Here is a 22,860-nt window from a genome sequence, read left to right on the forward strand (position 1 = left end):
GCCCATTAAGTCTTTATTTTACTTTCCCTTTCTTCTTTTTGTTCTTCCTCCCTTTCTGAGCTTCCGGTTTCTCACCTACAAAACAAGGTGAATCGTAGGTCCGTCTCCCTGGGTCATTGTAAACAAAGGGTGAAAGCCTCATATAAACTCTAAGGCACTGGACACACCAATCGAAACTGAACTGAGAGAAAACATCTAGAAGCACAAAAATCACTTGAGTTTCCTGCCAGGGAGAATTGGGCCTATTTCCCGCCTACCTCCAATCAGAGAAGCCAGAGGCTAACGGATATAATGCTTTCTTGGCAAGAAAAGAATGAAGTCCTGCCGAATGAAGAAAATTCTAACACACCTTTGCAGATTATTATATCAAGTGAGAAATGGTTTCAGCTGAAGCTGTCTGAATAAATTACTGGCAGTCAGAGGGTGAGGAAATTGAGCTGTGAGTGCATTTATATAATGTATTTATATGTCAAACTTTGCTCCTGCTCTGTATATCTTTGTGGCTTTTAGACATAAGATATTTTACCAGATTCTCCTTCCCTCAGGAGGCAGTTGTGTAAGTTAGGAAAAGGTCCCAGACAAATCTCCAAGTAGAATATAAATTCTTCCCTCCTCCAATTTTTTTTTTTTTTGTAGGAAAAAAAAAGGTGCTTTACCGTTGAAATACAAGTTCAGGGACATAATTTTTGAGGCTGAAGTGGAAAATATTTGAATGTAGCCTTCAGATGTTCTTCTTCTTCTCTTTCTCCTTGATAGACTCCTACACATATGTCAAAGCCTGAATCAAAGTTTCCCTGTTCTGTGAACCCCCCCTGCCTGCTGTTATTGCTAGTGGACCGCTCTGTCCTTGAACCACCTGTTATCAATCCCCCTGTCACAGTACAGAGCCCAGCGCAAGACCTGCCTGTCATCTGGCAAGTGCTTAGCTAATGGCTTGATGAGTCATGTACCTGCTTTCATTATAGTAGAAGTGAACACAAAGATATGGAGAAACATAGGCTAGAAGATTATTCTGAAGAAGGGAGGTGGGCCGAGAGGTGGCTTGTAACATTCTCGAAAAGCCACCAGCAAAGGACAGACAATATTAAGAAACAACCCATTCCATACTATGGAGGTTGATCGTATTGAATGCGAAGTCAACACCAAGTAAAAGTAGGAACAATCAAGACTCACACTGCAAATACTCCTAACTCCCCATAAATCACCAAAAACATGGCTTTGTGTCTCCAATCTCATGGACGGTTTTCTCTGTCATCTTTGGTGGTGACCCTCAATTCCCCGTTCAGTTTTCTCTTCGAAGAAGCAAGATTTTCTTATTCCTCAAGAGTCTCGTCTTCACAAAACTGGATTCCACTCAACTGTGATGGCTGAGAAGCCCATGAAATCCTCCCCACTCTTTCTGTCGGTGTGGGACACACACACACAGACCATGTCAGGCGAGAGGACCTCCCTGCATAGGGGCACGTATTCACGAGCTAAGTGCTATTTGATATTATGTCACTGGGTCATGGTACGAGGAGTATTTCCATACTTATTTGTCTTTTCATATAAAAAATACGACTTAACACTCTAGTTCCTTAAAATGTATATGTGCCACAAAATGTATATATATCACACACAGCATTTGCAAATGACAGAAACCTCTTATCAAGTAGCTTAAGAAAAAGAGGGAGATTCTCCATCTCATTTCATCAACCTTCCCAAAGGGCCAGACTAGAGTGGACCTTAGGGATGGCTGGGTATTCTCTCTCTCTTTCTCTCATTCTCCCTCTCTTCCCACCCAGCGCCCCCAGGAGACAGGCTTCGCACACGCGTTGGAGAACATGGTTACTGCCAGCCACAGAGCCACATTTTCCCAGCTCTGTAACTGGAATCACAAAGAAAACTCTTCCCTGTGGTTCCAGCAGAAAATGCCCAGGGAAGGACTCTGATTGCTTCAACTTAGGTGACATTCCTCTCTGAATGGTAACAAGGTGAATGATTAGGTCCTGGACAGATATGATATCAACTTTGACAGTATATGATTTGCTAGACTTCAGGTAGATCCTGAAATCTAAACTCTCTAAAAAAATTTTAATTCCATCATCATTAATATATAGCATTATATTCATTTTGGGTGTACAATAAATACAGTGATTCAACTCTTCTGTTCAACACTCAGTGCTCATCACAAGTGTCCTCTTTTTTTTTAAAAAATTTTTTTTTGATGTTTTATTTATTTTTGAGACAGAGAGAGACAGAGCATGACGGGGGAGGGTCAGAGAGAGAGAGGGAGACACAGAATCCGAAACAGGCTCCAGGCTCTGAGCGGTCAGCACAGAGCCCGTCGCGGGGCTCGAACTCACGGATCGTGAGATCATGACCTGAGCCGAAGTCTGACGCTCAACCGACTGAGCCACCCAGGCGCTCCACAAGTGTCCTCCTTAATCCCCATCACCTATTTCAACCATCCCCCACCCACCTCCCCTCTGGTAACCATCAGTTTATTCCCTATAGTTAAGAGTTCAGTTTTTGGTTTGTCTCTCCCTTTTTTTTTTTTATTCATTTGTTTTGTTTTTTAAATTCCAACTATGAGTGAAATCATATGGTATTTGTCTTTCTTTGACTGGCTCACTTTGCTTAGCATTATACTCTCTAGATCCATTCATGTTGTTGCAAATGGCAAGATTTCATTCTTTTTTACTGCTGAATAATATTCCATTATATATATTCATTATATATAATATATATGTAATATATATATTCATTATATATAATTCATTATATATAATTCATATATATAATATATATATTCATTCAATATATATTCATTATATATATTATATATATATAATGAATATATAATTCATTATATATATTCCATTATATATATTCACAATATATAATAATATATGTATATAATCATTATATATATATGAATGAATTATATAATTCATTCATATATATATAATTCAATATATATATTCATTATATATTATATATATTTTATATATAATATATTCATTATATATATTCATTATATATAATTCAATATATATTATAATTCATTATATATATATTCATTATATATAATTAAATATATATATTATAATTCATTATATATATATTCATTATATATAATATTCATTATATATAATTCATTATATATATATTAATTCAATATATATATTATTCAAATATATATAATATAATACAATATATATAATCAATATATATATATTCATTTTATATATTCATTATATATATTCATTATATATAATTCAATATATATACAATATATATTCATATATAATATATAATTATATATATATTCAATATATAACATTATATATTCATTATATATATTTATATTATATATTATTATATATTATATTATAATATATAATATATAATGTATATATATCACATCTTCTTTATCCATTCATCTGTCGATGGACACTCACCTCACTTCATTAATTTGGCTATTGGAAATAATGCTGCAATAAACATAGGGGGGCATGTATCTCTTTGAATTAGAGGTTTTGTATTCCTTGGGTGGATCGTAGGGTAGCTCTATTTTTAATGTTTTAAGGAACCTCCATACTGTCTTCCATAGTGGCCGCACCAGTTTGCATTCCCACCAACAGTGCACAATCTCCACATCCCCACCAACACTTGTTGTTTCCTGTGTTTTTCATTTTAGCCTTGGAATTTGAACTTTTAAAAATTCCATATGTGATTCTGATGTGCACTCTCAATTGAAAATCACTGATCTGTATGTATTAAATAGGTTATTTAATATAGTATATCAAGGAATACAGAATAACATATTATGTTCCACTATATTATATCTATTATGCTATGTTACTCAATAATGTAATTATTATATTAATTATATAATAAAGTATAACATATTGTAATATACTATAATATAGTCTAGCCATGGTAGTATATCAAGTAATATATTCAAAGAGCCCAAAATGACTCAAAGAAATGAGCTAATCTCTATATCCCATCACTACATAGGCATCTACTCTGTCCTAAGTTTAAATATGCAGACCAATAAGACTTTGACCCCACCATTAAGGAGCTGCTGTTTAATGAGAGAGACAGATGCACATAAAAAGCGACAACTGGGCATACAGTCTTGGTTATCTAAGTACACAGAGAAGGGAGCACAATGTGTTTGGCATAATTAGGGAAGTCTTTCTTGATGAGAGGGCATTTGAACTGAGTCTTAAGGGATAAATAGAAGCTCGCTACTTAGGTCGGGCAAAGAAAGCGTATTTAGCCACAAGGGAATGGGACGTTCAAGAATGTGATGGGGTACAGAGCCTAGTCCTTGCATGTCACTTTTTAAGTCAGGCTTCATGCGTTCAAATCCCAGCCTTCCCACTTTGCAGGTACATGACCTCAGAGAGATACCCAAGTTCAACACCGTTTACCTGCCTTAATCCTCTCCTTTATAAAAAGGAATTAGCAACCTCATTCTCGTGGGTCATTGTGAAGATCACATCAGTTGATGTTATAAAATTGGATTGCACACCAAAACTTTGAATCACAGCAAGCTAGGTGTATCGTTGCTTGTTAATTGTCATCCTGGACAAGTGAACATTCTAGTCTCTGTTCCCTTAGGTTAAACATGCGGATCATAGCAGTGCAGATTTCAAGGGCATTTCTGAAGCCTGAGCGAAAAATAATTCATGGAAAGTATTTGCCTGAGATCTGGTACATGACAAGCACTAAATGCACATTGCATATCGTGATGGAATAATTACTTCGCAGAGTGCTTAGTTGTCACATAATAGGTGTTCAATTTTTTCTCCCTCTTACAGGGAAGCCTGGCCCATGGCTAGGAATTGCCATTGAAAATCTAGCCAAGCCACAAATCTCCACCAAGATGCCGAGAGGGGATGGGGAAATAGCCCCCAGATCCATCCCTGTCAAGGTTGCATGTTGGGGGGCGGGGGGAGGTTGTCTCCATTGAATCCCGCTGAGCTTTCTCAGGCAGAGGCCCAGAGTCTAATGAATGGAAAGCTGTCACACCAGGGCATTCATTCTGTGGAAGAGAATTAAAGCCCATTAGAAGAAAATACTTCAATCGGCTGGCCCACTCCTCACGGAGAGGCGTCCTGGCATATGTAACGGAATTACTAAACAGTAGGGATGGCGCAGCCCTCCTTTCCTCGGGGTGTTGGGGAACCAGAAAGAATGTTCACACGGCCCGTACCAACAGGCAGCTGAATTATGCTAATAAGCAGCCATGCCTGCTGGGAATGAGCGGGCATGAAGTCAAGAAGGAACCAGAGCCTGGGCATCTCCACATCCACAGGCTTAAGTGACTTGTTCTGTTTTCCAAAGCTTGCATTCAGGCCAGGAGGAGAGAAGGGAAAATCACATGGCCCAGGAACAGCCTGGAAGACTGTCACCAAACAGGTGACTTCTGCCCTTTGAGCCAAACGTCATCAAAGGGAGGACGGTAATGTCTATTGACGCCTTCCCTTTGCCAGGCTCCAGATCACCGTGGCCCCTCGGAACCGAGACACCGAGATAAGCAGGAAAGTAACGTGCCCAAGGTCAGCGTCGCTTTCCAACCAGGATCCGCCAGGGGCCAAGCATTGGCTCTTTCGCTGGAAAGAAGCTGGCTCCGATGCCCTCACTTGTTTCGGAGATATCCAGATGTGGGTGCTGCGGCCTCGTAGTCGTGTGACCCTGAGAGCCCTGATTTTCCCGATGCGAAATGGGACCCGCAACGCCTACTTCACAGGATCATGGTGGGGATTCTGTTGCGATAAGGGCTATGAAAATACCGTGAAAACTCCACGTTGCCCATGCACACATGCAGGGATGATTTTATTCTGCTCTCCCAGAGGGACTCAGAAACGGGGAGGGAGGGTGGCAAAGAGGGTGAAGAATTAACCCTTAAAGGTGGCAGCGGGTCCTTATCGGGCACTTACACAAGGCTTAGCAAAATCTTGGCGCACAAGGATATAAAAGAAACGCAAGGCAGGGAGGTCTTAAAAGCCAGCACCGTGAGCCCTTCCCACGTGGTGTCAGCAGCCCAGGATTTCGCACTATTCACAGCTCCTGGGCCGGCATGGTGACACATTCACCTGTCCACGACTGTGGGAGCGAACAAGGGAGCTGAAGTTCCAAGTGAGGCCACAGACCTGTGTGCAGGGTGGAGGATGGCTGGTGAGGCCTCTCCCCCCTTCCCTGCAGGTTCTTCTTCACCTGTGCTTGGGATACTCTGTTCTCAGGCCCAAGTGCCTTTCTCTTCTTATAAAACCGAGCGAGAAATGTGGGCGAGTACGGCGTGTGTGTTTTTAAGCTGAAAACCTCACTCGCGCGGTCGAGTGAGAAGCAGTTTCCAAAGCTGTGGGGCTCTGCCAGGAGGGAGAGGCTGGGGTCCTGGAGGGCCTCGCACAGGGCACCCTCTGCGCTGGGCCCCAGGAAATGGGGAGAGGTGGGTCGGCCGGGAGGCCTGTGGGGTGGGGACGGGCCAGGACACCGTCGCCAATCGCAGGCCGGAGGCGGGAGAGTTTAATCTCCTTCAAGAAATCCCGAGAGTGTACAAAGTCGGGTGTGATATTATAAAAACCCTGCCGAGAGGTTTTAATGGGAGCGGACACTTCGGGAGCATTCTCTAGCTCCAATTTTCTCATTATAAAACTGACCGTCGTGTAAGAAACACCCAATGCATATTTAATATCTCTAATATGTGGCTGCCTTTTAGCCTCCGGAGAAGGACAGGTATTCATTTTCATAAATTACTTTTTAACTATTTTTTTTTCCAAAGGGGGATGGGGGGAAAGAAAACAGAGACAAAACAGATGCCTTCAGCCCTTTGATCAGCCTCACTGCAGACAAGCAGGCTGCCCCCTAGCACCTCTTTAACTACAGCTTGCCAGGAGGAAAATGAATGGTTTGAACTCTGCAATTACAGTGCCTGCTGAAGGCCTGTCATCGAAGCCAGAGGGACCAGGTCCCGACCAGCTCTGCTACCCCCAGAATTACAACCAGCGGGGCAGAGCGTTAAAGACCCCCTGTGGCCAGCGGCTTCCACGGCCCAGGAGCTCCGGGCCAGCCACCGGACCCCCTGCCCGCGTGCCCCCACCCCTGTTGCTATAAATACAGAAAACGAAGACCATATATACACTGGCCGGGCCAGGCCAGACAGGAGAGAAAGAAGCAGGAGACAGCAGCCTTATCTCATGCCCGGGAGTCGGGGAATGCAGCGGCAAAGGGAGGGGAGGGTGGAAGAGGAAGAAGGTCAGATTTCTGGAGCGTCCTGTGCGGAATGGGAACAGCCCATGCCCGGCTAGAGCCGCTTACCCGAATCCCTGAGAGCTTACAGGCTGCTTTGGGAGATAGTAAACACCGAGTGTTTCAGACTGCCCCGTTTCAGAAGGGAAAAGAGGAGAGGGTGAGAAAGAGGAGGGTCAGGCCCTTATCCTCAGGCTCTGCCCCGGGCGATTTATGTGCACGGTCCCATGATATTTGGCCAATATCTCAACATACCCAGGGACCAGGCACGGTGCCAGGCATGTGGTAGGAGCCTGAAAAAAAAAAGTCAGTTCGATAAATGAGGGATAGCCACATTTTTAGAAGACAAAATTGAATTCAGTGACCTGCTCAAGGTCACTGGGTGGGAGGGCTAAAGGCAGGATTAGGACCCAGGTGGGCCTGCCCACAAAGCCAGTTCTTTCCAGAAGGGTGTGCTGCCTGTGTGAGAAGGGGTGGTGGACTTTCCAGGCAGGGAGTATGGGTCCGAGACTGTAACCTGACTCCCAGGGCTGGCACTGGGGTGAGACACTTGCCTCGGGAGCAGCATTTCAGGGGGCATTGAAAAACCTCAGCGAGCAAGATTGGTAATATTTTTAGTCCAATATTTTCCAACCTCAAAGTTAATGCCCAAATCCATGATGAACAAAACACCAAATTTTAAAATGGACACCGAATCAGTTGTACTGATTACGTTTTGCCTCAGCCTCCGATGACACTGTGGACTTCATTTGCTGTGTGACCTTCGGCATCCATTTTCCCTCTCTGGACCTCAGTTTCCCAGTCTGTCCCAAAGGAGCAGACCAAAGGCTCCTGGGGCCCCTTCCAACTCCAGCATGCTGGTATAGGGGTTCAAGCCTCAGCCTGGCCCATCCTTGGTCGCTGCTGTGGGGGCGGGTGCCGCGGAGGCGTCTGCCAGTCTGCAGCGGTGAGGCTGGGGAAGGTAAGGGATGAGCACTCACTCCCAGAGGCCACTCGCCTGCCTGTCCTTGTGCAGCATCTGGGTTGAGTTTCACAAGTGCCTCCCCAAGAATGTGAAGAAAGGCACTGGGAACCGAGGTCAACTGCAGACATGACGTTGGTACATTTTTGGCTCCGTGGGGGCTGGGATGGCTTGAGGGGAGTTCTGCTGGCTTTTCATGGCGACGGTGATGACAGCCTGTCATGAAGTCACTGATGGCTCCAGCCTGTCCTCCTGGGATGCCAGCTCTTGGGGTCACTTCTTTTCATTCATGTGGCTTTTTCATTCCCCCCCCCCCCGCCCCCATTAGCAGAAATTCTTTTATTTTGAGAACAATGCGAGGGACAGCTGGAGAACTGCTACAGTTATTTGCTTAAATTCTTCTGACATTTGCTCATTGCTTTGTAATTACATTTCTGATTTTGTCTTCTCCCACAAATTTGTACAATAGATTGGTTCCAGACATTCCCTAGCTCATTCATTCATTCAATTACTTAAATAAAATTTACTAATACCTCCTGAGGGGACTAACATTGGTTGAGTGCCCCCTTGGCACAATGCACCATGCAAGGCATCACGTATGGGTCCATCCATTGACCCGTCCAGTTCCGGTACGTGTCAAGCACCCATTACGTCCCAGGTGCCTGCGAGTTCTGGATTTACACGATGGAGCAAACCAGCCACATTACTAGTCATGCAGGGCCGAGGACAGACTGATATTAACCAAACAGTAATAGGCACAACGTAGCTACCATCTCTGTGCTGGTTCCTGGAATGTGTCAACTTGACCCGGCCAAGGGGAGCCCAAATATTTGATTAAATATTATTCCCAGGTATGTCTGTGAGGGCACCTCCAGATAAGACTAGCTCTGGAATTTGGTAGGATGAGTGAAACAGGGTGCCCTTTCCACCACAGGTGGGCCTGATCCAATCAGTGGAAGGCCTGACTAGAACAAACAAGGCAGAGGAAGGGAGAATTTACTCTCTTTCTGCCTGACTGTTGAGCAGGGGCGTAGATCTCCTCCTGCCCTCACACTGCCCCTCACACCCTCAGTTCTCCTGGTTCTCAGGCCTTTGGACTCAGACTGGAACTACACCACTGGCTTTAATGGACCTCCAGCTTATAAATGACAGATTGTGGGACTTCTTGGCCTCCAAAATCATGTGAGCCAATTCCTTACAATAAATCTCTGTATACATATGAACAAGATGTGTGTGTGTGTGTGTGTGTGTGTGTGTGTGTATGCTCTGTGGGTTTTTTCGGTTTGTTTGGCTGTTTATTTTTGGGTTTTGTTCTCTGGACAACCCTCATGCTACCTCCTGAGAAAAGCCAGGAAGAAAAATCACACAGTGCTCTGAAAATCCAGGGGCGAAGGGAAGCTTCTCCCAGGAAGTGGTTAATAAAGCTCGGATGTTAGAGATGGCCAGCAGTGAACTAGGTGAAGAGGGGGAGGGAAGTTCATCTGGTACAGAGAATAGCGTGTGCAAAGGTCCTGAGGTAGGCACATGGATAAATATGAGAAATTGGAACAAGGTTCAGTGGCTAGAGTGCAGAGATCCACGCGACTTGGTGTGGAATCAGGCGGAAGAGGTACAAAAAGGCCAGATCATGCAGGGGGCTTCACAGGCCATGTTGAGGGGGTTGGGTCTTGACATCACTGTCTTGACTGTACTAGATTTTAGTGTTATGGCTGTTGTTACCACGATCTTTCAGATGAAGAAAATAAGGCCCAGAGAGGTTCATTCATTCATCCATTAACTATTTACTGAGCACCTACTATGTTTCAGGCACTGTGCTGGGAGCTGGGGAAATAGCGGTGACTGGACAGGCAGGGTCTCGCCGCTGGGCACCTTCATGCACGCACATGCCACAGGCAGGATGAGGACTTGGGCCTACCTGTCCCAAAGGCTTTGCTCTCTGCCTGCCTATGGCTTACTGGCCCCCACCCTGGGATGAAAGATGCCCAGCGTCCTCCCCATCAGGTGCTCAGGGTGTAGTGGCGAACTAGGGGACCAAATGCCTCCCCTCTGTGGTTCGTTTCCTGGGGCATACCCAGCGTGTCCCTTCTAGGAGTCACCGCCACACCCCAAATCTCCGAAGAAAGAATCTGAAACTTACAAGCCGGCTTCTGACCCTGACCAGCAGAGTGGCAGAGGAAACCCCCCTATCCCCACCAGATCTGGACCAGATCTGGACCCCCTCCCAGTCTCGTTTTTATTTCCCAGAACTGAAAATGGTCACAAATTCTTCTCTGCTCCTTTCTGCCAGGGGCAGGGGCTATGTCTCCTCTTCCTTACCCTGGGCTGTCCTCGGGACTTACTTTGACCAATGCGATCAGATTGATGGAAATGACAAGTGCCAGCCTTGTCCTCCATGCTCTGGGAAGCAGCACCTTAAAGTGAAGTAGCTCAGGCTAATCTGCGGAACGAGGGGAGAATACGTGGAGGGGGAGGGGGCGGAGGGCCCCAAGGAGCAGGCTGAGCTGGCTGAAGGCAGTCCCACCAGCAACCCAAGGCCAGACCGGCAGAGGACGTGTGCAGTGAAGCCTCAGACTCATAAGCAGTATCGGCTCATTCTGTTTTAAGCCCCAAAGTTTGGCGGTGGTTTGTTGTCCGTGGAGAGGTAAGGGACACCCTGCGTTTACACCTCAGGGAGAAACGTAAAGAACGATCTACGGAGAGAGGACACGTGTTGCGTTCACTCAGCCTTCGTTTCCTTTTCTTCGGCTAAGCACACCCCCAGTTCCTTCCCAGGGCTCCCGGTGGCGGGCCACCGGTGCCCCCACTCTTAGGTGGGAGGGGTGGGTGGGGCTGATCTTCCGCCAGCTCCTAGGAGGGGGCAGTTAATCCGGGAGTGGCCAATGGGAGCGTGGCTTCCCCCTGGCCGTGGTGATTGGCGCAGAGATGGGCACGTGATCCGGTCGGAGCCAATCAGAGTTCTTCTCGGGACGTTTCTACAAATGATCGGGAAAGGTGGGCTCTCTCCGGCCAAATTTGTTTTAAAATTTTTTTTTTCAATGTTTATTTATTTTTGGGACAGAGAGAGACAGAGCATGAACGGGGGAGGGGCAGAGAGAGAGGGAGACACAGAATCAGAAACAGGCTCCAGGCTCTGAGCCATCAGCCCAGAGCCCGACGCGGGGCTCGAACTCACGGACTGCGAGATCGTGACCTGGCTGAAGTCGGACGCTTAACCGACTGCACCACCCAGGCGCCCCTCTCCGGCCAAATTTGAACCCGAGAGGACGGGAGCCTGGTGCTCGTAGCAGTTACCTTACAACCGCGTGGAGCTAGCCTCCCAAGGAAAGCAGAGCCGCCAGGTGGAGACCTATTGTGAAGATGTCGTGGAAGAACCTAGATGTCGCTGTACCCGGAGAAACGCTGCTTCTGGATTTGGGGGGTGGGCGAGCACCCAAGTCTTTTCCTGTGGTGGTTGTGAAAGTGAGCCCCTCGGACCTGTCGCTGTGGAGCATGGTAGACTGAGAGCCCCTCTGCGTCCCCCACCACATCTGTTCCCAGGCCACGCTAACCCCCCGCCCACTTGGAGAAATCGCTCTGTAGTCTAAGGCTCTTTCTACCCAGCCCGTCTTCTTTCCTTCTCTCCTTCACAGGCTCGGACCCGAATCACCTTGACTCTTCCCCTGAACCTTTCCAGGTGCTTCTGTCTCTTGCGGGCCTATTCCCATCTTGGCACCTGCTTCCTGAGAGGAGCTGAACTCACCCTTTGACCTCCTTTTATTACTTCCCTAAGCCAATGTGAGGTGGATTTCTGTCGCTTTCAATTGAACAGTTTCTGAAAAACACAATACGTCCGCTGAGGAACGTGGGTCTTGTCCAGAAGGTGACGGAGACTCTGGGGGGGTTTAAGTAGAGGCTGTGGTCAAATCTCTGTGGTGGGGCCCTCCTTGTGCGCTGTGAGGGGTGGGCCGGAAGGGGGGACTGGAGGAGGGATGCCAGCCAGGGGCTATGGAACAGTCCAGGGGGACATGATGGGTAAGCCAAGCCAGGCAGTGGAACAGATCACAATAATGATGAGGCCACTTTACTGAGGGCTCCCTGTGGACTCTTACCTTTCTTAGTATCACAACTTTCTTAGTATCACAACTGCCTTCCAGGATAATGAACATGATTATCCCATTCTAAAGATGAGAAGACTGAGGCTGAGAGAAGTTACAAAGGCTTGGCCAGCGTCTGACAGCCAATGGCGCTGGGATTTGAACCCAGGACCGCGAAGGCTCTAAAAATCAGTGTGCTCAGCCGCCACCCTATGCGTCACCATCAACGGTGGCCCTTCTCCTGCTGCCCCCTGAGCTGCCACCTCCCAGGCCATCCTTAGATTCGCTCTGTCGGAATGGGCAGGAGAACAGCCCATTTTTCATCTTCTTTGCTCTTTTTCCGAAATCATCGATTGTACTCTTGAAACAGCTAGCTCATCGGCCGGAGAGAAAAAAAAGAATTTAAAAAAGAAAAGACCTCATGGAATTGTATTTACCTCACCGTGGTATTGTCACCATTTTGCTGTATTGCACTCACTCACCATAGCGAGAGCTAGCAACATCTTTAAATGAACGGCAGTCCCTTGATCCCAATGCTACCATTTTCCTGTGTCCACCGGGACACGGCCTTACCTGTCAGAGGCATCTGACTTTTGAAAATGAACCACCGTGCGGTTTTGCATTCTGGGAAAGGAAAGCGATCTCGCAAAGAAAGCCATCCTCCTCTCGTCCTTGGGGAGCAGAGGGCGTGAACACGGCTGCCCACACTTTTTGACAAACATGGGAGCTAAGTTCTTCCTACGTAACCTTTCCAAACAGATCCCTTATTTGTGTGTGCTTTACTCTTTTTTTTTTTTTAAATTTTTTTTTTCAACGTTTATTTATTTTTGGGACAGAGAGAGACAGAGCATGAACGGGGGAGGGGCAGAGAGAGAGGGAGACACAGAATGGGAAACAGGCTCCAGGCTCTGAGCCATCAGCCCAGAGCCCGATGTGGGGCTCAAACCCACGGACCGCGAGATCGTGACCTGGCTGAAGTCGGACGCTTAACCGACTGCGCCACCCAGGCGCCCCTGTGCTTTACTCTTCATTTCCCACACATCCCTCTGCAATTTTTTTTTTTTTTTTTTTTTTTTTTTTGCAGGAGACTGACTTCTCTGATGCCCGGGTAGTCAGCTGGCCTCTCCGTGAAATGGGGATGCGAAAACTTAGAGGCAAAAGAGCAAATTCTCACGATCAGCTCCGATAAGAAAAGAAATGGAATAAAAATGGTTGCATGGGGGAACGGACGCGAGCCAGGTTGACGCGGGGAGACCCCTGGCCCGTCCTGGGTTTGCAAGGCAACAACTGGCTGCGTTGAGATTGTGTCTGCCAGATGCACGGAGATGATGGTTTCTCGAATGCCCATTTGGTTCCAATTGTCGTGGTGGCTATGAGTTAGCTTAACAGAGAGTAGGTACACACTGACCATAGCCAAAATAACCACATAGGGCATTGCAGGTTATTTTGTGTGAACGAAAGGAAAGGACAAGGGCAGGGAGGAGAAAGCATGGAAGAAAACACGAGTGAGGACCACTCACCATCTGAGGCACACTCACCGTCTCACTAAGGAGCCCCAGGGACCTGCTAGTGAGCTGTCTTCGCCTGCATCTTGCAGGTGAGGGGAGCAGCCTTCAGAGAGGTGAGGACACCTTTTTTGTAAAGGCGGGGCGAAGTTTTGACTTCAGCCCCGTGTGACTCCAAGCCTGACACTCCGCTTTCCACCAGGACAGAGGCGGGCACCACCTAATCCGTGACGTGTCTCTAAAGATCTGGCCAGGCAGGGCGTGCCTGGGTGGCTCAGTGGGCGAAGCGTCTGTCTCTTGATCTCAGCTCAAGTCTTGATCTCAGGGTCATGAGTTCAGGCCCGTGTTGAGCTCTTCTTTGGGTGGGAAGCCTACTTAAAGGAAGGAAGAAAAGAAAGAAAGAAAGAGAAAGAAAAGAAAAAAAAGGAAGAAGGAAAGGAAGGGAGAAAGAAAGAAAGAAAGGAAAGGAAAGAAAGAAGGGAAGAAAGAAAGAAAGAAAGAAAGAAAGAAAGAAAGAAAAGAAGGAAGAAAAGAAAGAAAAGGAAAGAAAGAAGGAAAGGAAGGAAGGAAGGAAGGAAGAAAATGGAGGGAGGGAGGGAGGAAAGACCTGGCCAGAAGATTACCTCACAAATTTTCTCTTAAGAATGAAAAATAAGCCAATGCACCAGCACAGCCCTTTAAAGATGATGTTCAGATTTCCCCGGGGCCGCCCACGGTGTCACCCCGGCCTGACAGCGATTGCATTGTAACTGCCGAGCCGCCACTGTACAGGCTGGGCCCCCCCCCCCCCCCAGGCATGCACACAACTCGCAGAGCCCTGGAGGGTCCCACAAGGGCCCATGCACAGTCTTCTTGTCTTCTGCTCCAGCCACATCTCAAGGCCCACTGCCACTAAGTTACTTTGTACCCTGGTCCCACATGGCTCTGTGGGCGCCCCAGTCTCTGGCCCAGGGATTCCTCTGGCCAAAGCAGTCTCTCAGCAGCATCACTGGCCCCTGGATACACAGAGCGGGTGCCCGAGCTGAGCTTGCAGGACAGACCCAGGGGCTCCTGGCCGCCGCCTTCCGAGACTCTGGTGCTCAAAGCTGTGTCCTCATTCTCCTTTAGGCTTAAACAAGCAACCAGAAATCTCATGAAATTGACTCCTTAGGAGCCTGCCCGGGCTTTCCCCCCACAGGCCCAGGCTTGTCTGAATTCCAGAGTGGGCTCAGCTAGAATCCTCGCCCTCGAACTTGGTCTCTAGGAAAAAAATTCTCAATCTACTCTCTCACATGAGCTTCAGCATAATCCGCGAAGTTGGCAAGAAGCATAGTTCTTTCTTCTTTGCAAATGGGGGGGCGGGGAGGGGAAGCTCAGAAGGCAGCATGGGGGGAGGGTCAAGGTCAGGTTCCCAGTCTTGGGAGAGTGTGGCTCCCACCCTTCTGTGCTGTCTCCCTTCCCTTCCCCTCGGGGGGCTGTGGCCCCAGCATGAGTCTGGAGTCAGACACCCTGCCTTCCACTTCAACCCCGGCTCCCTAGTAAGTTCCTGGACTTCCCTCAGCCTCACCTCTTTGTAAAACCGACATGGAAACCCTCCCTACCTCTGAAGGCTGCCACAAGGATCAAATGGAACAACCCCTACCCAAAGGATCCGAGCTCCAGGCACAGAGAAGCCGCTCACTGGCCCTCAGCATCCCCAAAGACAGGCCAGACGCAGTGAGGTCCCAACCGAAGCATAGAGCTCTGAATGACCACCCATTCACCTTTCGTGTGGGGAAATGGTCCCCCACCCCAGCTCATACTTTTGATGCGAAATGGGTGTAAAAATACATCTTATTCTGCGGAGCTCTTGTAAGGGTCAAAGCAATAAATGTGACTACTTTTTTGGGAAACCAAGGCAGGCCCATCAATTATTACTGTCATCACCAGCGGTCCCCAGGTGTCACTAGACTCCCTAGAACCTTCTTTGCAATGGACTTTTAAGGAAGATTCTTCCAAGTATGGAGAAAAAAAACCGAGGCCCGCCCTGCTGACTGTGCCCAGGATGGGGCATGCACATTTGCCAACATCAGCGCCTCCACGTCTCACGTGGGGCCCTTCCCTTTTTTACAGACCAGGAAACTGAAGCTCAGAAGGGTGGCTCAACCAGCCCGGGGTTGCGTGGCCTGTGACGGAACAGCTGGAGAAGCAGGAATTCGGTCCACCTGCCTCTCCCATGCTGAAAGATCCAGGAGAAGGGGGCCAGAAAGCTCATGGACAGCACATCCGCACAGCCTCTTGTGGTCATGCCCCGCGAGGACTTCTATTAAAAACCAGGGCAGGGGCTGGTCACAGGTGAAAGAAAGAAATGGTCCAAAGGTAGCCTGTTAGAAAACGCTCCCAAGTGGGAGACGGGGCAGAGGCTCCTTGGATAGGACTGTGCTGGTAAGGAGGGCAGTGACGGGTCTGAGGTGGCCGCCCCTCCTTCCCCAGTGCCCTCAGGGCCAGCGCAGAAACCGGATCCCAGAGGTAGAACAAACAACTTGGCTGGGGCCAGGCGGGTTGCCTCTTTGTCGGGCAATGGCGCCCTCTTCTGGCATCACGAAGAGAAGCGGCTTTAAGGAGAGGTCATTAACAGCAAGGTCTGGCACTCACTGCGAATCATTAAAACAGTAACACTGATGACGGTGTCACAAATAGTAAGGCTACATAAGGAGGAAGAAGAAAGGCTTCTACGGAGCACTTAGTGCCAAGCACTGAGCCCATGTTTTGCAGATGTGCTTCCCTTTTCCCTTGAGTACTAAGGTTTTTGTGAATTTACGGAAGAGTGAGATCCAGAGAGGTTAACGCACTTGTCCCAGGTAAAGACGGGCATGACTTCGTATGCCTGCCACCGGCCTGCGCTCTATAGCTTGGGGAAAGGCACTTTGGGCACCATTTCCCTTATGCCCCAGTCAGAGTCTTGACAATATGGTCCCTTTTTTTTTTTTTTTAATCCTGTTCTGCAGGGACAAATTCACCATGCCGCGTGGATTCAGTGCAGAGCTGCAATGGGGGACGCAAAAGCAAGATTCCCCAGCCTACACGGTTTGCTAGATTTCGCAAGTAAATACACAGAACGCACAGTGAAAATTGAATTCCACGCGAACAGCACAGCGTGAGTGTGAAAATATCCCCAATATTGCCTAGGACTGACTGACGCTTACACAAACTTACTGTTTACCTGAAATTTGCATTGAAGGAGGTGTCCTGAATTTTACCCAGGCCCCCTCCCTAGATTGGGAATGTCTGTGCCACATCCCAGTTGAGTGACCTTGCATAGACTCTACGACCCTGAGCTTCAGCTGCGGTATAGTAGAAATAACTTCTGGAAAAGACAAAAGAAAGAGCTTCTGCCTCCAAGAGTCATCACGATGAGCTGGTAGACTCCCGGCAGTCGTGATTCCTTGGGCATGACGCCTAACCTTCTCTTAGCCTTGGGACCCTCGGGAGCCAGGAGGGCCCAGGCCTGGCTCATTCAGCAGATGACAGAAGGGCCTGGGTCGGCTTCTTCAAGATCCTTTCAGCCTTCGCCTCCAGGTCACAAGGTGTTCATGCCTGCTTCTGACACCGTCCTCACAAAACTGTGTCCAAAGGCAAAAAGGGGGTGGGGGGGTGGTTTCCGGGCCAGTCAACCTTCCCTCATTGTCCAGAACTGGGTCAAAAAGAGGCTGGGGAAATGAGTACCTGGCATTTTCGGCCTCGGTAGCAGTAGATGACCTCTACCTGCGAAGAAAAGACCAGAACGATAGCTGTTGGTTAAGAGCGCAGATGCAGTACACTCATCCCAGGCTGGGGCCGGGCTGTGGGAGCGGTCCTAGAAGGTTAGAGCTCAGAATGTGTGGGCCACTGAGCCCCAATTGTGGCTCGTGTGCTGCGGTGGCCTTTGTCTGAGCACCTCCGGGTCAGGGCCTGATGCCCGGCAGGTAGTCAGGAAATGATTGAGGAATGAGCAGGGAAAGGACAGGGACAGCCCGGCTGGCCTCAGGCTGGGGTGCAGAGACCCCCGAGGCGGAAAATAAAGGGGTGAGGGCATGAGTCATTTCTAAGCGGCACCCAGAGAAGGCTGCGATTTGGGGACGTTTGGAAAGTTCCCTACCAGCCAGGTCACTGGTGCTCGGGGCCACCACAAACGTTCTCTCCCTCTCCCCAGCTGCTGTTCTTGGGGGGGACAGCCAAAGAGGAAGAGCCAAACCAGCAGCCAAGAAAATATGACTTCGTTAAAGCTGAAGAAGCAAGGAGTATTCATTTAATTAGGAAAAAAAAAAAAAAAAATCACGGATTCATGTCTTCCTGCCTTCCCCGAGCTGCACGTCCGAGTCAAGCCGACACCACGCACTTGCCCCTCCCAGGCCTGCCCCCAGGGGCAACTCCTCGCCCTCCCTAAGTCAGGGCCTCTAGCCTCATTTTTGTATTCAGGCAGCATAGAGATCAGTAATTTGTCTGCCTTCGACCAGATTGGAAAGAATAATGGAATGTGCGTGAACATCCTTCCCGTCCGTGGAAGCTTGGTGCAACGATTATGTTCTCAACCTTCAGCGGAAAACTACACATACGCGCACTACACATGCTAGAAGAATGTACTAGAAGCTGATGACACTGATCTCCTTGGAAAAGTGGCTGGGGGATGGGAGGGAGAGTTTACTTTTATCGCGTATTGCGGTTTTGTTTGAATCTTTACTATAATGTGTGGGTGTTCGTTAAATAATAATAAGCGATAACATTTGTGAAGCACTTCCTGCGGGCCAGGCACGGTTCTAGGAACCCCACACATATTATCACATGCAGCCGCCTTCCCCCTGTGGAGTGGTACATGTGGCCTCCTTTCTGGGGAGACAGCTGACCAGCCTGGGACTACATTACCCAGCCTGCCTTGCACCCACTGGTGGCCCCATGCCCGGTTCTCACCGGTGAAATGTCTGGCGTTGTTAGGATGAACCTCTGAGAAACCAGGCTGCCCTCTGTGCTCGCTTCTCCTTCCACCGTTGGATGCAGAGGATCGGCAGGCCCTAGACGAAGAGGAACCACAAAACGAAAGGCACTCAGTCTCCTGAACTACCTCAAGGAAGGCAGTCTCCTGCCGACCAGGATCACCCACATTGGACGATGACGGAAGACGTAAATAGAATTCTGTGGAGTTAATTCCATGGGTGAACACATAGAATTGTAGAGCGTATTTCTTACAGCAGCCAGTGTTGCTCTAACTCGCACACCAAAGCTTAAAGGATCTTATTGATTGCCAAGTGCAGACTGAACTGGCCCGGGGCTCGACCGTGGGCATGGGAAGCCCAGTCAGGAAGTTCCCTAGGGGAGACCAGCAAGAACAAGTGTCCTAATTAACGTCCTGCCAGAAAGCTTACAGGTTCCCTTCTCCTACACATATCATGGAAACTTCTAGAAGCTTGATTAAATCCCAGGTGAGTGACTTTTTTGGCAAGAATACTTTATAGGTGGTGGTGCTGTGTACTTCCTACTGTGTCTGGAGACATTTCATGTCAGGGTGTCCCCACTTTGGTGATACTAAATTGTCCGATGAGTTAATGTAGTGTCAGCTTAATTGCATCACCTAGTGCAAGCGAGCACATCAGTCTATCCCTGGAGAGCTTTAGCGGACATTAATGAACGTTGCCAAGATGGAGTGTTTAATTTGCAAAAAGTTCATTTTCCAACTCCATCATTCCGCCTGCATTTTCTAGTTTTGATCCTACTAAAGAGAAGAACATTTCTTCCTCAGCTGTTTGCTTATCCTGAAAGATGGTCTGTAGAGAAAAGCCAAGATACACGTTTCATTCTTTCCCTTTATCGATCAATTTTCAGAATAATGAACTGATACCCTAGCAACCTCCAAAAGTAAGTAGTAACATCATTATTTCTTTGCCTTATTTGGATCGATCGCAGCCAGTATTCTTTCTGATGAAAGTCATCCCACCTTTAGACAGGAGAGGGGTCCTTCAGATTGGCTCCTCTCCCATTCTAGATGTCTTTGATAGCTTCTTACTTTCAGGCAGGACGAGATATTTTATACTCATCTTCCACATTCCCCATCCCAGACCTGGATTCGGACATCACTCCAAGGGACTCTGGTTTCTGTTAGTGGGGAATGGTATTTAAGCTTTCAAACCCTTCCAAAATTTAAGAGAAACAATGATAGATACAAAATTTTAAAAATCCTTCTCAGCAAAGGAAAACAGGAAAAAGTGTCTACAGCGCCGAGAGGAGAGGGTTCTCTGCACATAAAAATGCAGAGAAGGTCCTACCATCATGATGCATCACAGGGAAAGAAAGAGATGCCTTCCCGAGGAGGAAAGCAAAGGAACCCAGCAGACCCCCCGGCTGGGACTAACAAGAGGAAAGCCATGTGCCCTGAACATGCGCCTTAGGGGAGGAAGCACATGGATAACCCAGCCCCCCGTACACTTGCACACATTCCTGAGCCAAACCCTTTCCACTCAGCCCCCAGAAAAACTCTATTAACCTCGCTTCAGAGATAATGAAACGGAGGCTCTGGGAAGTGAAATGACTTGCCCAGGGGCTCACAACCAGTGAGGGGCTGCTGTAGGCTGAAGGCTCAGCTGTCACTCCCAAACCCGTGCCGTTGATTAAGAAAAATTATTCATGACGTTTGTTGTTACTTACTTATGTGTTTCCTCTCAAATGCGTGTCTTCAAAGTTGGGGTGCCCACTGTGGGGGCTTGAACCCTTTGCCCTTCAGGGAGAAGTTCTGGGTTTGGAGTTCCTCCTGGGTATGGGTCACTGCACTGGGGTTGGGGTTTATGGCAAGGTTGGGTCCTGTCTTGATGTGGCTTTCTTCTCATTTGCCAAATGTGTGCCTGGTTGTCACTCAGCCAGCCCCTAGGTGTTTTAAGGGGGAGATTGCACCCTATGCACTTGTAGACTCAGCGTGGCCATGGGAGGAGGGGGGTTGCCATCTTGCAGGCGCGTCCATGACATTTGTTGAAGACGTAAGGACGACTTTATTCAAGAGGAGCCATGCCAATAGATGTAGGGACCGCTGCAATGGGGTCTTACAGCAGGGGACAGAGATGAGCTCAACTCCGAATACAGCATGGGCAAGTGGGAATTCATAGCCAAGGAGCAGGTGGAGGTCAGTGCCTGGAAAACGACAAGGAGCACACACAAGGGGCAGGGGAGTGTTATGACTGCTAAGGAGACACTTGTTAAGTGGAGCATGGGATGCTGGATGGTGAGCCGCCATTCAACAACAGACTCCAAGAGAAATTAATGTGGACAAATCTATTACTCACAGGTCCAGGAGGAGGTATATCGCGTGCCTTGATGGGTTCCGGGGCTAGGGCCAGATTAGTCAATTCACACCCAAAGAGCGGCATTGTGGTGAGCCCCCCAGGGGTCTAATCTAAGGGGTTCCGAAGGCACACAGGCAGGGGGAGGTGGGGAGACTGCTGATCGCAAAGGCTGTTGGGAAGTCAAGTTGAGCGCTTACATTTGCATGTGATTTACAGCTGTTATCCAGGGCAGAGCTTGCAAGGGAAGCTAGTGTCAATGTAAGGACCCCCAGGCTGCTTGGCCAAACAGAATGGATGCCGGGACGGCAATATCACAGAGCAGCTGAGCTAGACTCTTGACATGGGGATTCTGGCTTAATTGACCCTTTCGGATTCCTGCTGAAGACAGGCCAGGGTGATCAGACATCACCTGGTGGGCAGAAGGATGAGTGACCCAACTGGATAGTGAAGGTGGGAGATTCTGGTCAGACTGGCTTAGCAGGATTCTTGCAAAAATTGGACAATGCAGAGGTGAACATGAAAGACCAAGCCCTCATTGAAAAACAGCTCTGAGGAGCCTTCACGGAGTTTGGTCAAGGGGCGAAATTTTGTCACCGCTCTGCCTCCATCAACACCCGAGTGCTCCAGTCTCAAATTATCTTCAGCGTCTCCACTTTTGACCTGGCAGATTCACGTGCTGCCTGCTCTACGGCGGCAGTTTCCGCAGCGACACTGTATTTCCCTTGAGAATATGAACCTTGGTCTTGACATTTATTCGTTCATGCATTCAGCCAACAAATGATGGGTGTGAGGAACCACCCAAGGTTCCATTCCTTTGTGTTCCTTCCAGACCCTGGAATACTTGAGGGTGTTCCCTGAATGGCTAGTGATGAATGACCAAGTGAGGGCATGAGTGAATGGATGAATGGATGGACACATGGAAGGAAAATGGCAGAAGCAGCAGCCATGACGGTCAGACCCCTCAACCCCCAGAGCTTTCCAGTCTCTTCCAGCAGGCAGGAAGACAAGCCACACCTCCTGGAGCCACCATGGGCTTTCTCTGAGTCCCACGGGGCAATGGGAGAAGTCATTTCAGGGAACGTTGATTGGCAAGAACAGCAGCCCGATGCAGCCATGATGCCGTCTCCCAGCCTCCTGTCTGGGGCCTGCAAACTCTACGTATGAACGGGACGTGATTGATGTCCCCAGGAAGTCAGTCAGAGCCCACTGTGGACCTTTGATGACCTCCCAGGGCTGGCTCTATATTCACTCAGTTTCTGAAGGCAACCCTGTGGTTGGTGCCCAGGGAGCAGAACCATAGGGAAGACAACACCTCCCTCCACCCGATGGGCCACAGCTGGCACAGAGGTGCGGCAGCTCCCCTTCCAACACGGGGGGCTCTGTAGGTGCCCCAAGGACTCTGATTTGCAGAGATGGCAAACTGTAGAAGGAAGGGCCTGGGTGTCAAGGAGTGATCAGATTTTGCCTGATCAAAGAAGAGAGAAAGGGAATTGTATTGGGTTCCTACGATGGGTGATGTTCTGTGATCCAAGGTTATGGTCTCTGGTGTATAGATGAGAAGACAGAGGCCTAGTGAGGGGAAGACCTCGGCCAGGAGCACCCAGCTCAGAGGTGAGACAGTTGATCCTTGAACAACATGAGCTTGAGCAGAGTGGGTCCGCCTCTACACGAATATTTTTCCGATAAATACCATACTTTACCGTGGATGTATTTTCTCTTCCTTATGATTTTCTTAATAAGGTTTCCTTTCCTCTCACTTACTGTGTTGTAAGAATACACTAGATAACATATCTAACACACGAAACACGTGTTAA

The sequence above is a fragment of the Prionailurus viverrinus genome, chromosome A1 (genome assembly GCF_022837055.1).
Source record: "Prionailurus viverrinus isolate Anna chromosome A1, UM_Priviv_1.0, whole genome shotgun sequence".
NCBI classification, from domain to species: Eukaryota; Metazoa; Chordata; class Mammalia; order Carnivora; family Felidae; genus Prionailurus; species Prionailurus viverrinus.